The sequence below is a fragment of the Carassius carassius genome, chromosome 3 (assembly GCF_963082965.1).
Source record: "Carassius carassius chromosome 3, fCarCar2.1, whole genome shotgun sequence".
NCBI classification, from domain to species: Eukaryota; Metazoa; Chordata; class Actinopteri; order Cypriniformes; family Cyprinidae; genus Carassius; species Carassius carassius.
Window position 1 is genome coordinate 17184484 of NC_081757.1, and position 18264 is coordinate 17202747.

Below are 18264 nucleotides of genomic sequence, written 5' to 3' on the forward strand. Positions count from 1 at the left end.
CGTTTCTGAGGGACAATGTGGGACACCCCATGGGCAGACTCACTGATAGTGGTTTACCCATTTCTAGCACATACCACCTTACATGGTATATTAATAATGCCCTATTCCCCTAAACATGTGTAATTGCTGATGTATGCTCATGACAGAATTGACAGATGCACTTCCACTTACGATTTACTTTAGCTATTTTATTAATTTTTCATTACAATTTATTCACTTTAAATAAATTATAATATAAAATTATAGGATTAAAATGAATTGTAGTTGCTCAACACCACAGGAAAAGTTAAAAAAAAAAAAAGTCTGACATCACAACTCAAGGGAAGGGAATTCACTCATTCACTAATCCCTATATAGTGTATGGCAGTTGAGTTCACTATATCAGGAAGGAGTGAATAAATAAATAAGTGAACGGATTCGGACAGTGACGTATAACCTACACTGCGCGTGAGACTTGGAGCTGTTGCAAAAACATTACTTTTATATTACATCTACCTAATTTTAGAAAATAATACTAATAGCAATAATACTCAAAATTACTTTATATTGCAGTTATACATACCTCCCGCGTCAGATTTGTGGTTTCATCGATAGTATATAGTAATAATATATATATATATATATTGTAATGCTTTATGTTCATAATCATTAATTGCTATTAAAATAACGCACTGAGAACAAAAATGAACACACATAAACGTTCATAATTATGTATTTATTACTTTTAGTATCTTGACACTTGCTCAAGCAGCGTTTTGAGCTCAGGTAAGATGGTTGTTGAGCGCCCACAGGCGACTGTTAATTTTACATCGGAATACACTACCTGTTATTAACGGAAAAATGTCAATTATCCACCAAATTATTATTTTTGTAAGTTAACAACGATGCCACCTCAGTAAATTAGTCAAATAGTAAACTGAGTTATTGCCTACATAACATATTTTAATATAAATAATGTAGCAAAAACGTTAAAACAGAAATAATAAAGATGTAAACTTCATCTCTCATTCAAACTCGCTCGCTCGCTCTCGCAGTAGCGTGCTGAACTGTCAAGTAATGTTCGTTTGGCTGCCTGGGGCTCGAGGATATAGAGCCATCAACTTTTTTTGAGCAAGCATTGATCTTGCGTGACACAGTCTCAATTTGCGGGACGCATGAATTGGGCTTCAAACGCTGTGCGCGCACGCGCTACGCGGGACGGGTGGTCACCCTATTACTGAACTGTTATATATATGTATGTATATATTCATGATGATTTTTGGAGGAAAAGATGGCATTTTTTGTGTGATTTTGATTTAATATATGAAATTATATAAATATGTGAATTTTCTGCCCATATATCTTCAATTTTGTGATCATTCTAAATGCATTTTAGGAGACTGAATCACAAAGTGAAAGAACGCACTATAAATGCGCGCACACATCATTAAAACAAAAATAGCACACTCCTCACCACTGTCTTTTTGGCTAATTTGTGCAAAACCTCTTGCTAAAATGTCAAAGCTTCATTTTAACCACCAATGCAACGATGCAATTATTTAGCTTACCTCTACATTCTTGCGAAGGGTAGCAGGGTATGTCTTGTCGAGATTTTATAAGCTGCTACTTCCCAGGCAAGTACAGCTTACACTGCATAATAGAGCATACATATGGCCATGGGTTCACTTCATTTCCTTCGAGTTCAACTTCAGAATATGACGGGGTTTCGTTTTCAGCGGTGTCTGCACCACTAACGCCTGTTTTGACCGTCTGCATCTTTCTTGTGATTTTAGCGCCAGTTTGCTCTCCTGCCCATTATTTACTGCCGTAGTTTCCAGGGAGCGATTTATTTTTATTTTTTTTATTTTTTTTTACTCAGTAATTAATCTGTTTTAAAATGTAGCGAAGTACAATACTTCAAACAAAATATACTTAAGTAAAAGTAAAATTACAGATTTAAAAAAGTACTTTAAAAAGTATTAGTACACAAAAAAGCTACTCAATTACAGTAACGCGAGTAAATGTAATTCGTTACTTTCCACCTCTGGTAAATCCACACTTGCGGGTGCGCTGCTAAGCGGCCGAAGAATAAAACTCATATGCGTCTACACTGGCTAAGTGCTTCATGTGGCAACTGTAAGATTTGTTTCTGTTTATGAGACATAATTGTGTTTTTCTTTCTGATTCTTCACTATGCGTCTCTCTGTCTGTTCTCTCTTTGAGTTTGTGTTTCTACATGGAGAGTTAAGCTGATTCAAGCTATGTCATGAAACAAGAAGGCTAGCATTTCCATTCATCTCACTGGCACTTGGATGCTACAAGCATTCCTGGATGTACATTAAGTAATTTGAAATCTACCAAACATAGATGTAAAGCTAACAATTAAAAAATAATAACAATTTAAACAATATATTTTATGTGTGAACTTATGTTCAGCTATTCTTTTTAATAGTTCATTTTTTAACTATTTTTGAACTATCATCAATCATCAAAGCGCTGTAAATATTGGTCACAGATGCGGAGATTTACTTTAAATTTTACCAAGCTGATAACTCACAAAAACTCCCACAAGTCATGTTTTTATGCCATCTTAAGTATTATTTTGATGTAACAAAGTGGTTATATAGCAGTGTCAGAATTGTTTGAAAACAGTATACCATTTCTCAGGTATTTCAAACTTATTTTTACCTCTAAGTGATGAACGAAAAATAACTTTGTTGAACTTTTCCCCCACTATTCAGCACTGTCAAGCACTGACTTCTTGAAATGTAAAGGACCCTCCTTTGGGCATGACTTCTGCCCTTGCCTTATTCCGTTTTTGGCTTATGTCCTTTTCTACTCTTATAATAGAGGAATGGACAGTAGAGTGTCTGTCCTACATTTACAGTGCCAGTTAATACAAAAGCAATACATACAGTAGTACATAGAGGTATTGTCCTACATCTGATAGTATTGAGTCTGTGCTACATGATCTGGACAAGAGGGCAGTGAAAACAGCTAGTTATGCCAGTGGATAATATTCAAAAAGAAAGCCAAAGAAGAGGTCATGCCCAGGCCCACAATGACTCTGCAGATAGATTTGAAATAGATTTTGAATGCAAAGTTGTTCACATAGTTCACCCGTTGCATTTTGTTTTTATAGTTTGACTGATTTGAATGTTTTAGCGAACAGTAAGACCTCTACTTAATACATTTTACCATATTTAAATCCCCCATCAAAAAAACTCTCTCTTCTCTGGACTTTTGTGAATTTGGCTAAAGCACATCACTTGCTTGAATCTGATCTGAAATCCCATATAAACAAGTTGAATTTAGCTCCCTCTCCTGTTTAATGCCCCACCAAACTTCTTTGATCCACTCAAAAAGAGTATTCTTTTACATCTCGATCTCTATGTACGTTTCTCCATGCAGTGAATAAGAGAAAGGCAGAGACTTAATTCATTTAGAAGGTCTCTGGAGACAGAGCTAGTGTCTAGACAGGCCTTTACTTTAATGTGTAAAATGCTCTTTCTCTCTTCCTCCAGCTCTCCGTGACACCTGTGTGAAGTCCCTGTCTAACCACCCCCATTTCTCTCTCTTTCTCTGCTCCGGACTCTGCTCTGCTCTTTCTTCATTCAGAGGATGGGAGCGTGGTCTGAATCCTTGACCCTGCGTCAAGCTGTCCTCTCTGGGCAATCTGGGCAGCGCTCTCTCTCCCCTGCCTGACATGCCAGAGTCCTTTCTGTTGTGCTATTATCAGCTGAGTGTTATTACCCCTCTTTGCACAGGAAAATCTGCCCTGATTTTCATTGACCCATCCTGAATCAATGCTTTTAAAAATCTTAGACACCTTTTACTTAAGAGCAAAAGCATGCATTTTATGTTTTGACATGGTAGTATTGATCCAGCAGGCGGCAGAGGAAAGAGCGGTGGGGGCTGGGCTAGTATGACAGCGCTCTCCTTCCTCTGTCTTTCTGTCTCCGTTCTCTTCCTCTCTCGCTTTTCCGTTTGTCTTTCCTTCACTTTTTCACCCCCTCCTCATCTTCCTCCTCCTGTCCGTGTCTGGAAACGCTGCCATCCTTAATGGCTTTCTCATGCTGGCTCTTCTGGTGTCCCCAGTGTTCCTCTAGACTTCTTAACTCTGATCAATACCCCCACCCTCCACCCCCATTTGCCCTCTGATAAATTATGGATGTAGCTCTCACATCACATATAAAATTTCTATTGTGTTTGTCAATGGTTGATCGATATTCCACCTTAGCTCATCCTCAAAGCTCCAGTTCTTTCATCTCTCTTGCCATCCAGGTTTGTTAGTGTGCTTGTGTATGTTTGTTTATGATTTCTGTCTTTTTTTCTAATCTGAGGTCTCCTGGGCTAAAGGCAGAGCTGCAATATGTAGCAGACAACAGAGACGGGAATGTTCAAATACGAGTATCCACCTTCTCGCTCCCTCTGTGCATTCCTTCACCCTCCATCCTTTCTTTCCAGCTTTTCTTCTCTCTGAAACGTAGTTTACATGTGTAGACATCAGTTTCAGACAAAATACTGAGGTTTGGAGATCCACACGGCTTTTCTCTAGGTGTGTGGATGAGGGGTCCCATTTGACATGAACCGAAGCTCTCTCTCATCCCTGCAGGCAGCGCTCTGGCTCAGCCCACCGCCAGGAGAGACTGCTGCCCCAAATAAACAGCTACAGGAGAGATGAAATGAAAGAGTGGATTACAGCGAAGGGAAAACAGGTAAACTTGCTCAGAGCTGTCGTTTGTGGGAGAGGCTACAGTTTGATTCTCTCAGATCTAACATCTTGTGGTTGTTAAAGAGAGGGAGAGATAAAGAGAATGTCAGAAGAGAGAGTATGGCTAATGTAATTTGGGTCGTATTTATACACATTCAGCACATATCCGCACCATGTGGCATACACTGAATCTGCAGGGTGGAAAATTCTTTCAAAATGTCCCCAGAAGTTTTTCTAATCAGACATATTATGCCTTAAAGAGTGGTTCATAAATATAGTAGATTCTGTTTTCTTTTGCTTCTCAAAATGCCTTTGTGTTTGGGTAAAGTCAATTATAATTCAAATTAGCATTCTTTGAAAATAAAAGAGGAAATGAGTTCTTGTATAGATGTCTAAGAATCTTTTTCTTTAGATGTTTGTCTTTTTCATTATCACTTAACCTATTTATCCCTGAGACTGGGAGCACCATTATATTTCAATTCACTGGACTTAAGGGCCATTCACAAACGATGACAGTAACTATAAAATGTTTTAAAGCCAATCAGAACACACTCATTTGATGAATTCAAGCATTTAAAGTGGTAAATGACAAAACGGCATGCTTAGATTAAACAGAGCGTTATCATCCATTGGTGTGGATGCTAATATAATCACAGAACTTGTGGAACACAAATAAAGATATGTTTTAGTTCTTAGTGTATCTATATTACCTCAACTAACATCAAACCTCAGTGGTTCTTTTATGTTTGAGATTCATGTCAATGTATTTGATGAAGTATATGTGTCAGTCAGTGATTTGATTTGAGAGTGAATAAAGGATTCATTTTATATTTGGAAGACTTGAAATATACCAGTTATATGGAATATTTTCTTGCTTTTTTTCTTTTCTTTTTAGAGCTTGAATGTTTTGGACCCCATTGAAATCAGTAAAAAACTTGACATTTTCTAAAAAAAAATAAAAATAAAAATAATTGTGTGTGTGTGTGTGTGTTCAGCAGAAGAAAGGGTAAATAAATTGACACAATCTCTATTTTTCTGTGAACTATTCATTTAAACATCAGTTAAACTTGTTTTTATATAATGCATTTACATTTTTACATGTATTTTTATGAATCTGGTAGACTTTATAAATCAGTTTAGAAGATTATAATTTGATTCTTTTTCCAAACAGATGGTTTATGCTGCAGTTTTGTACAGGTAGAAGGTTACAAATCTTTCTGGGTTTCAGCCACGAGCACTGTGAGACAGTATGGGTGTGTGTACTGATTGTGTTTGGATGCTGTTTCAGAGTGTTCTTTGAGGGCTGCAGGGGTACAGAGTGATGTGATGAGCTAAAGAGACTGGCTGACACTCAGAGAGGATATTCACTCTGCTCCGCAAGTACTGGTGAGGTGAGAGGTCATCCTCACACTGATGTGAAGCACAGAGGAGCAGACAGACAAAAAGCACACACACAAACAAGCCATTATAATTCACAGTCTCTTTCACTCTTCTTCTTTATGATTCCATAGCAGTCTTTTGTTTTCAGTTAAAGTTTTATTGAATCATGGAATTTCTGTGAAATCCTGTGTAAATGTTTTTGTGTGTCATTCACAGTCTGTTCCTGTTTGTCTTGTTGTGAAATCGAGAGCCTAATTTCTGAAGGAAACATAAATGCAGTTAAATCCTTAGTGTTGCCCTGCCATCCTGCCTCGTAGCCATGATGAATAATTCAGAGAGAGATCCTCTACACTGGAGGAGAGGGACAGTTACACACATTCCTGCTGGCAGAAAATCCATACTCTCTGACATCTTGCTTCAAACTGCAATTAATACAGACTGAAGCCGGATCTGTTTGAGCCGGTAATTGTTTTTAAGGTGAAGTGTTAAATGTGTAATTGTGGTTGAAGGTTAATTTCTAAAGAAGAAGAATGGAAAACGTAACGGAAAGACAGAGTGTGGTGTGGTGCGTAAAAGGTGAAGGTGAATTTTTCGGGACAATGAAAGAGGTTCATCCTTTTCTCTCCATATATTAGCGACAAGAACACACACACAGAAAGGCTCAAAACTGTGATAATTGGCTTCATACAAACATATGTGTATTGCCAGCTGACTTTGGCTCCTTTAGAAGTGCACGTGTGCGTTCTTATTGCTGATGCACTATGTATTGGTAGCATTGGATTTCTGCCAATATTATGGATTATTATTATTTTATTTTATTTTTTTATTAGCATTGGTCAATATTGGATATTTGATTGTGTAAGCTTATTTCCTCTTAAAAAAAATAAATAAATAGAATATCTCATAACACTTTACTTATAGCCTTTATGTATAATGCATTAAAAAGGTTATTAAAAGGTATAATGCAGTATAATTATTAACAATGTGCATTGTTATACAGTATATATTGTTGTAAATAATTATAACTAAATTTAAAATGCATAGTATAACAATGAATTAAGTGTAATAATGTATTAACTGTTTAGAATCATTCATGAGATTGTACAATGTATTATAAGGTGCATTAAAAGGAACAGTTAATTCCTTAGTTATTAATAGTTATTACAACTACTTTTAGAATGCATTATACATAAAGGCTTTAAGCAAAGTGCTACTGAATATTATATATATATATATATATATATATATATATATATATATATTTTTTTTTTTTTTTCTTTTTTTTTGCCATCATCTACTTCTCACTTAAAGTCAAATGTATATTGTTTTTAGAAAAATCTCCACATTGAATATACATTTTATAATGTACTTGAAAATGTTGTGAAATTCACTTGTAGCATTTAAGGCTGATATTTGTTTATTTATTTATTTATTTTTCATTTATTCAGATAAAGCCGTGAGAAAATGTTATATTCATTATTTTTTATGGTCATCGATTATAAAATGAACATACTTAACAAAAGTATGTTAGAATTTTAATTTTGTTAAAATTTTGTTTTCAGAGGCAAAAAACCTGTAACTGTATGGAAGACAAAGAAGGAAATAAGGATTGAAAGAAGCAGATCATTCGTTATTGATTGTGTTTGACCCTTGTCTCTTTGTGATTCTCTGTGCCCTTCCGAGGCTCATGTGTGCCGCACCTCTCTGTTGTGGCAACACATTAGCAAGCTCAGCACTGAATACTCCTTTCTTAGACACAAACACACAGACCCTGCTTCCTCTACACTCTAAAACCTGACACTGTCCCGCATCTCATCCATAACTCATCCATGAGAAACGAGATCTGAAATGTCATAATCTCATCATGCAGACCTGTTCGGCAGACGAGAGGAGCCAGTGAGGATCTATACACTGACACTATGTATGAAGTAAAAACCACAGACACATTGAGACATTTCAACATAATGACTCACATGGACATAGAGAGCAAATAGAGACTTTTACTTAAGTCACCTGCATGAAGGCCCTAGTAATCCCACATGTGTCTCCTCTAGAGTTTCAGAAGAGATCGCTTAGATTGCCGTCTAATAATGACAAGACCGGCACTGTCAGCTTCTGATGAAGGATGAGAGGGTCATGAAAGCCACGTTAAGCTTTGAAACTCTAAATTAGTTTGACTCTAGATGGACTTGGGCTTAATGAGGTATCTGGATATCCTGGGTTATACACACACACACACACACACACATGCACTTGTGTCCTCGCAAATATTACACACACTCACACACTGACATTCAAAACCCTTTCCTTAAGACATATTCACCAATATAATTAGTCCTTCCAGACCCTCTCTGAGTGTCCAGTTGTCTCTTTCCTGATGGATTCTAGAGAGTGACCGAATTAACAGCAAGATTACTTTTCCAGTTCAGACACCTGTTATAGCACACTGTTGCTAATAATATGTCACCATTTGGAGACATTAGACACACGCAATGTATCACGCACGTACACTCACAGCAGACCCGTGCATTTATGATGCGTGCGATGTTGCCCTGATTTCCTCTCTGCTATGGGAAGATCGGTTTACTTTCTGAATGGTTTATGTCAGTTTGAGCACTTGATGTATAATGAATTTTCACTTGTGTGTGTTTTCTTTTAAAAATATTTTATGGCTGTTTAATATTGAGCATTCAGAGTTCGTCTTTATGACAGAATGAAAGTGGTACAGCGATGATCAAACACTCACTCTTGTTCCAGGTCAGAGTAGAGATGAATCTGTGGTAGTGTGACTCCTGAGAGAGATTGAATGAGAGAAATAGAGAGACGGAGATAAAGAGAGAGATCAGAACGCGGTAGGGCTGAGGGACCCGCATAAACAGTCCAGCCTTTTTTGTTTTTGTCTGTAACTGTTCACAACATGTCACAAAAACTTTATGCTTTCTAAATGTAGAATGAATTGCCTTTGATGTGCAGAAGTAGAGACTTATTAATTTCTTGATCATTTCATACTAATGTTATTTTTATTAATTTGTATTTTGTTGTCATCACCTCAGAAAAACCAAATGTTCCAAATGTAGTGATAACCGTTTAACTGTTTGTATCACTCCACTTGCATTATTTCTCACAGCGAGTGTCATGGCAGATGCCCAAATCCACTATAATTGTATAAATAATACTGTTTTTGTGCCGTGGAATTTTAAGAGTTTTAATGCGAGAATGTACTTGTTTAGACTTAAATATGTGCGATGGAAGGAAGTTGTTCTGCACAAAAGAGGGTCTTTAAAGCTACTACTTATGTATTTACACACTTGTGCCATTAAACTATTGAGCACAATATCACACTTGTAGCAGTGTTACAGTGTATGTTGGTAAATCGCACGCTGTAATTGCTCGTCTCCAGTGTTGGGGAGTAACTAGTTACATGTAACGGCGTTACGTAATTTAATTACAAAATTATTGTAACTGTAATTAGTTACAGTTACTAAGAAAAAATGAGTAATTAAATTACAGTTACTTGTGAATTTTTTTACGATTACAAAGGGGATTACATTTGAATATTTACACACATCCACATACAGATTTAACTGATTTATTTCCCAAATTGCACTGACTATTCTGAGACATACCGCCCTAATAATTTCTGGGATGCGGAAATACAGTCTGGTTCGTAGAATCCAGTCATAAAAACGAAATGCCTAACGCGGACGGAATATGCCACATTTTGGATGACTAAATATAAAAGTAGGTCAGTACACTTGAATCAAAACATGACATCGACTAGTGTCTGTGAATATAAAGCCCCAAAAATGCAATATATGACTTGCACATTCTGCGTGTCTGTGGAAATCAGGCGCGGACTGGACATCGGGAGAACCGGGACAATTCCCGGTGGCCTGGCAGCCGATTTTGCCCCACTATTTAATATCATTATTGTATAATTGCCTGCCGAATGTACTAAAGCGATCATTTGCGAATCCGCCATTTGATAATTAAATCTCTAATAAGTCATGACTCGCGCGCTCTCCGCGCCTCCGCAAAACGGTTTGGATCAGACTCAGAGTAATCAATGCGAGAGAGAGAGAGAGAGAGAGAGAGAGAGAGAGAGAGAGAGAGAGAGAGAGAGAGAGAGAGAGAGAGAGAGAGAGAGAGTAGAGTGGACTGCTGGAGCAGAGAAGCAGAACTCCTGTTCAGGGTTTCAGGTCAGTTTCATCTGTAAAGATGCTTTTTTGTCTTTGTTTTTTAATTTATTTAATCAAGCAGCAGCACGTTGCTCATCAGTCATCACTCAAAATACTATATAAAGGACATCATTATTATCTGTTGTAATGTTACAGTAGTAATTTAGCTGAAAAAAAATCAGATTTTTTTTTATAGGTTTAGGGGGAGCTACGACAGACAACAACACAACCCTTACGAAAATTAACATTTTAATATTTAACTATAAACCCAGGGAAAATGGTTACTATTGTTTAACTGTGGTAACCAAAAATGTAAAATTATTTTACAAATGTATTTAAAAATAAATACAAATCCATTTGCAAAAAAAAAAACAAGGTTATTTTACTTTTATATAGGCTAATAAGAGCATGGTAAATTTTTGTAAGGGAAAAACATGACTCCTGTACAGTATTAGGATTTTTCTATAAAGATATTGTAGTATTGTAGAGTATTGTATTGTAAAGTATAGTTTTGTTCAATCTTGAGTATTAAAGTCATGAGAGAGATGGATAACGGCAAAATAAAGAGACTGAAGAGAAAAATGGAAGTGAAGGTGCAGTTCAGGAGAGAACTTTTAATTATTTTGCATGTCCCCAAATTAAAGATTTAAACCTTTTTTATGTCAGGTCCATACAAAAAAAATAGTTTTGTCCATGAATTTGTTTGTATGAGTTTAAATTTTCCAGTCTGATTTTTTTTTCCCAGTCCGCCCCTCCTGTAAATTAATGGCAAAGACATGGTTTCATTTTCTACACATAGGCCTACTGAAGCTCGCAGTATTTTCAACCTCTGCCATCTCAATATAGGAGTACACGAGCACATAAACATAATTTCTAGAACTGCTCTGTCACTTCATGTGCATTTTACTTATTTTGAGAAAACTATCATCATATACAGAGACAGCAGTTTCAAAAAAACACCAATGTTTCAGGAGTTTATTAAACAGAATACGTCACATGCTTATTAGATAACTGTATTTAAGTTGATGTATATGCTTTTATTTATTATTCTTTAATTTTCACAAATTTAGAAAGTAATCAAAAGTACTCAAAAGTAATTAGTTACATTACTTTAATAAAGTAATTGAAAAAGTTACACTACTATTACATTTTAAACAGGGTAACTTGTAATCTGTAACCTATTACATTTCCAAAGTAACCTTCCCAACACTGCTCGTCTCACAGCCGTGCCAATATACTGCCATATTGAGTGGAATATGGCTATTTAGAAGCTATAAACATTTGTCTTTTCTAATTAATCCTATTCGGTATGGTGTTAACTAATGCAACATTTAATTTTCTGTTCAGTGCATTCTCACTTTTTATGCACTGGTCAGAACTTTCATACAGTTTATCTGGAGTAAAACAGAACATTCTATATATTCAGTGCACTAAATTGTCAAAACAAGAATAACTTTTCTACTTTTTTTTTTTTTTTGTGTGACCAACTCAATTTCCCGGCCAGGAAGTGCTGCTCTCTCTCTCTTCCTGTTGCATTTCCATGGGGCTTAGTCTGCATGAGAGCTTCTGCTCCGATGTTCCAGTTCCAGGTGTGATGTATAGACCTGTCGATCCAGCACTCAGCCTAATATGGGCTCACTCCAGGGTTCCTATTTCAGTGTCTTTCCCTGAGCTGCACGACCACTGATATGAGTGCTGTCTTAGGGTGCAGGGCTTGATTCTCTTCCTCATACCCCCATTGAGAGGCTCAGAATGCAAGGCTACTAAAGTGACAACACAGGTAGAACTGCTGTCTTCTCACACCTGTAATAGGTGAGATCAAGAGTAGTGTATTAGTGTCACCGCTGTCTCCCACAGGATTTGTGCACACACACCGTCACTGAATTTTTACCCACTATTTGAGTTTCTTTCTGAGAGCTTGTGGTTAAGGCATGTCAGATGTGTGAGGGTGATTGTCATCATGTGTTGAGTTTAATCTCTGAAACTTCTGCGCTGTGTGGGTGTTTCACGTTATCATTGTGGCTCAGTCTGAGGTGGGCTCGACAGTCGCACCTAAAATTAGAGTACGTTTATTTTTATTTTTTTGACACAGAGTAAAATATAAATGTATACGTACAATACAATATTTATTGATGTAAAGCAAGACATATCCTAAAACCGGATTTTTGCCTATTAAAAACATTATACTTGTGAGTATGCTGTGCTAGTATATATATTAGTATATATAGAAATTAAAATTAAACACAGAGATGGTTAGTTCATAATACTTAGTGCATAATACCATATTTTATTATTATTATTTAGTAATTGTATTAACAGTACATACTTTATTTGAATGGTGTATTTATATTTCAATTCATATCAAGCTTTGCTTTTTTTCCCTCTTCAATATAGTAATTATAGTCCATGTTTTCATGCAGGTTTAAAGGTGTGGACTTACACTATTTACATGAATGTGAAGATGTTGGTTCCAATTCATAGGTAATTGTCCCTTCTGGGCCTGGATGCTGGGAGGAGCCTAGGCTCAAGATCATGGCAAGTGCTAATCTTCTTATACTTAAGGTATCAGGTTCCCCTTTGATGTTTCAAAACATGTTGACTCCTATCTCGCCCAAGAAGGCAATCCAGACACAGCCTTGAGGAACCTGGTTTCTTTCTGTCTTGCTTGCATCACCCTTCCTGAAGTTGATTAATGTTGCACAAAAAAAGAAAAAGAAAAAAATCTGTTTTAATTATGAATGTTAGAAGAAAACCCCCTTTTTTAGTTAATTTCTAACCGTTATCACTTTGATTAATCAAGAATTTACAATAACTTGATTTATTATCTTTTTCTTTTCTTTTTTTTCGTTGATTATCTGTAGGCGTTGATTTTTTTTTGTATTTGTTTTTTTGTATTTTGACTTAAGGGATATATCATTGTCATCATGATGAAGCCATCAGCTGTGCTCAATGAGATGAGTAATTCTCTGGACATCCTTTGGAAGGTGGGCCATAGCCAAGAGGTAAACGGGTAAGATTACTAATCAGTCAGTTTAAAAAATCAATCACACTGATGCAGTTTTTTCCCTGCAAGCTATTAAAAAGCCCCAAATGTCAGGTGGGTGTGGGTGAGATGGAGAATAAATGTTGGGTGTTGGTTATCCGTAAGAGTAAACCAGCTGAGATAGTTGACAAGCTCATGTTCTCTAAATCCCTCTTGAATATAAACACATTCAGCAAAGAATATTAGTCTACTTCCTGTATAATTACTAAGTACCTGACATGTACACCTAAGTCCTGTCACTAACACTATACTGTAGCTTTCCACACAACACAATCAAAAAACAAAGGTCTTCTGCATGACCTGAAGGGGTTCCTCTATAAAGCTTCTTGGATGCTTTATGTGTGAATTTAAGTCAAAATTGTGTGGATCTGTAAGAGGCTACAGACAGGTGTGGAGAAAGGACATGTTTTATCACTTTGACTGTCTCTCAGCATTAGAGGCATTGTGTGGAAAACAGGATATTTTTTTACTTTAAGACCCACAAAGTATTTGAAATGTTGTTATCTTGCCTAAGGATAAGATTGTCTGTGTGCTATCTGAATAGAACCAAGCCAGCACAAAAAAAGAAAAAAGAAAAGAAAAGAAAAAGAAACAAAGAAAGGAAAACACATATTGAACAGGTGTTGGCATTTTTAGTTTGACTTGCCATTGTAATACAAAAATGCTATGATTTGTATGATGACTCTTTCTGTGGTTTAGCATTTGGTGTCAACGGTCATCTCTTCCCAGTCTCATGCGCAGGTGTTCACTCTACATTTTGAACCATAAATAGTGATTTGTAAAAGCAATAAAACTGATCAATATAGCATCCATATTAGTCATGGTGCATAATTATCTTGCATGCATATCAGTGTTTTATAACAGAACTAACCAATTCAGAATTGAATTAATAATGCCTATGAAATTCCAATTGTATTCTATTTTCCACGATAAAAGCAAATGTTTTGAACGTTTGAAAAATATCTAAAAAAGCAAAGTTTGAAGGTTTGTAGGCCATAGATGTACATATGTTTTAAATACTGTTTTCAGATTGCATTAACTGCTGGATCTCTTTGAACTCAGTTCAGTAAATTCCATTTCAGCTTCCTGTGAGGCATGGCCAATTCATTTTCAAATCCCAGCTCATATATTGAAAGGGAGCAATTATGAAGCAATTATGAATTTTGCCCAGTCCTGCTTAAAAAGGAACAAATATAAATGTTTGATATTTGAAAAACTTAGTACTAGTACTAGTATTTTAAAACTGATAAAATAACATAGTTGGCTAGAAGTCTTCATTATCGCTCTTAATTTGTATCACAAGTGTTTAAATGTGCTATCATTAAAATACCGTCAATGCTAGTCCTATCCCTGCATTCAAAATCAGTAAAACGGCATCTATTTTATACACACATTAGCTTTGCTTTCTCTATAGCGTCTTCCCTGGGGTCACAGCAAAACTGGCAGCGTACATCTTTAAAGCCAGAGACTTTGAGCACATTAGCATAGCATTAGCTTGGTAATGACAGATTTACCAAGCTGAGTCACCATGTAGCTACATGACGCTGCTCTCATGTAGAGAGCTGAAGCGCTAGATTATATTCAGAGAAACAAATAGCTCTCCTCCCTGAAGAGCACTTGTCATTATGGAGAGCGGGGAAATAAGTTGGGATTGGAGGGTAATGCCCTGCAGAATGAACTGAAATGGCATAACGTAAACCATCAGAAAAGCCCACTAATGGTTTGAGGCAAGACTTGAGTGCTCCAGGTTTGATGCTATCTAAAACTTGTGAATAGCATTGGCGGAAGAGTCATGAAGTATAAAAGAGATGCCTGTGTGTGTGAGTGTGTGCATGTGTGTGGTTTTACAATCTAACCATGGTCTCTGTGCAATTGCATTATGTTTCTTTATTTACTTGTATGTTACTGTCTGCAGTGTGTGTGCGTTTTAGAGCTAATCTTTCTGAGTGTGCTATGCTTTTTAGTGTGTGTTTCTGTGCGTGCGTCTGTGTGTTTCGAGTGATCTCGCTGAGAGCTCTGTGCTGTTGTGGTGTGTGTGTAAACTCTGTGGTCTGGTCTGTTTTCTTACTCCGGTTTCAGAGCACAGCCTGAAAACGTTCATATTTTTCATGGCAGCTGAGAGAGAACCATAAATTCACAGCGTGCGCTAGTATTTTTATCCACTTTACATAATGAAAGTTCCAGAGTATGTGTGTGAGAACGAAATAAAGAAAGAGCTTGAGAGCAGGGTGGGATGTGAGCTTTGGGTTAGTGTGAAAGGGTGGATGTCACAAGTAAAACAAAACTAACTCTTGTGGCAATTTAAATGGCTGTTAAAAATTTGGCACTTGAAAGCAGTGTTCACTTTCACATGAAACTCAATCAAGGTTTAGGCCTGAGTGCTCCCGACCAAAAAAAAAAGGAACAGACTCAGACTTTCAACCACACATTACATGCCTCGTGACAGCTCTTATTGTGTAGTGCTCCTTCGAACAAGGCCGAGATAAACTGTCCCGGCACCGTCACAAAGTCACTGGAGCCAGTCAGTCCAGACACTTCCCTAGTGCCACCTGTTGCCACGCTGCTGTGTAACACACACCTGTCCTTCAGGTAACACACACTTGAAGCAGATACCTGAGAGGCAGGGCAGCAGACCCATATGGCCACAGGGTGGTGGGCAAGTCTAAGACTCCCATCACACACTATTGAGCTATTGTGAGTACAGTAGAAGAGAGGTTTAAGGGGGATTATGGTGTTGCCTCTAGCTGGAAGGCTAAACTTTGGCTGCCTCAGTAACTGATACTAACTGATCCACCTTTCATCTCTCTGAGTCACAGATACTGTTATATAACAGCACAGGCCTTTGTGTGCAAATTTTTGTCTGAACATCCCATAAATGTTTATATGCACCTAAAATGTTCAGTTTATGTCAGACAAAAATAATATTATTTTCCTATAGCTTTCCCTATTAAAATGTAGCACCATAGAAAATGTACTAACAGTCTGTATTTTATTATTATTATTATTATAGAAATATTTACATTTAAATATATATCTTTCTATGTCTTTATCTTGAAGAAAAACTCTGCACTTTGGTCGGATACTCTTCTGTATTTTGGTTGTATGCTCTGCCATGCATCCATGGAGAGAGAAGGAGGGAGAGAGAAAGAAGCTCCTGTGTAGAATGATTTCTGTGGTGGAGGGAAGTGGAACCAAGCCTCTTAAAACATGAAAACATTCCCCCTCAAACCACCATGACTTAAGCGATTAGGCTGCATCCATAGCAAAACACTCCTATTTCCTGAAGATATTTGGGGCGTTTAATTCTTTAACAATATTGCTTGGTGTGCGGTGTCTCTCCCTTTTTTGCAAGTGCTTTTTATTGCTATTCTCATGCTAGTCACTTGAGTAAAGCAAATGAGTGGTGTAGTGAGGTCCCAACTGAATAGATTTACAATAGCCTCCGTTTAATTATTTCCACAGCCGCTTCTGTTATGTCAACACACATTAAAGGCAGGAAATAGAGAGAAGGAGGGCAGGAACATGGATGCTACTCCATGCAAGCGTAGCACGCATGTGCGGCGGTAGCAGACAGTGACATAGGATGGTATGCATATTTCATACACCGCATGCATTTTTTACTGGGTGGATTCTATGAGTGCTGTGGCTTTGTACTGTGTCTGTCACCGTGGCTTTGGGTGTGAAAGAACCACTGCCGTGTACAATTTCACTGCGATGTATGCTAGGAAAGTGCTTGTATTCTATCCGCTCTGTAAGAGCTAGTCAGGGGAATCAGCGATAATGAGATCGCCAATTGAAAAATCGTCCTTTGGTTTCTTCTCAGTCTGTGGTGAACATATACATGGAAAAGCCACCATTTGACAGGCAGTCAATGTGTTGTAAAAAGATATTTTCGAGGATTAGGCCAATGGCAGCAGCTCAATACCTGGGAATCTTTTCCCATGGTGCCGCCTAAACGGTGATATTGTGGACGGATTGATACCGCATATGCAAATACAAACACAGACACTCTTTTAAAATATAATATTGATGTGTAATTCAGTTGGGTATTGGCATCATGTTAGGCCTGTCCTCTCTTCCGATTACTGGTGGCAATTTCCTGTAGTACTGTTCCCAGACTGCGGTTAGATGTCTGATTATACTGTTCACCAACTTTTTTAATATATGCCTTCACCGACGACATAAGAACCAGCAGCAATCAAACATGCAAACGATCAGCAGGCCGATAGTGTTTGGGTTAATGTAGGGGTTGACAGAGATGCAGTGTTTCCAGCTCAAGCCTGGAGAGAACCGCATTCACTGTAATGATTGGCAGGCTCCTTAAGCTGGAATTTAACAGCGGGAGGAGGGAGCCGTGGGCACCAGCCGGGTATCCAGTGTTGTGTCGTACAATTGCCTAAATTTAAAAGGTTATACTCCCCCTCTCCCTCCATTCTCAAAGGCAAACCTCCTTACCACAGACAATGTCTCCAGAGCGGCTCAGACTGTATCAGTCTGCTGTAATTGTCTGGTTTGTGTTGGAGCTGGTAATGGCAGAGTGCTTCTGTGGTGTGAGGTGTCTCTGCCTTGTTTTCTGCCTTTGAAAAGTTTACACATAAACACAGGGACAGTGGAATTCACTCAAACTTTGACCCGCCCTGCAGACAGAAATCAGTCTGCTTAATGTTAGGACTGGGTGGAACTTGAGACTGTTGACAAGTCGAAACACAGGTGAGAGTCTCTCTCTCTCTGTGTGTGTGTGTGTGTGTGTATGAAATGAGATTGTTGCCTTGTGAAAACTCTCTGATGTTTCTCTCATTATTATGGCTTGGTGAAAATATGAATTCTCTGTTTAAATGAGGAAAGTAGGGCGGTTAATGAACAAATGATTCTCATCAGTCAGTTCATTCAGGACTCTAAAACTCTAAAGGTACCCTTTGAATCGGCCAGATGATCAGCATCAAGCTATCATTACTTTCGCAGAACCTGAT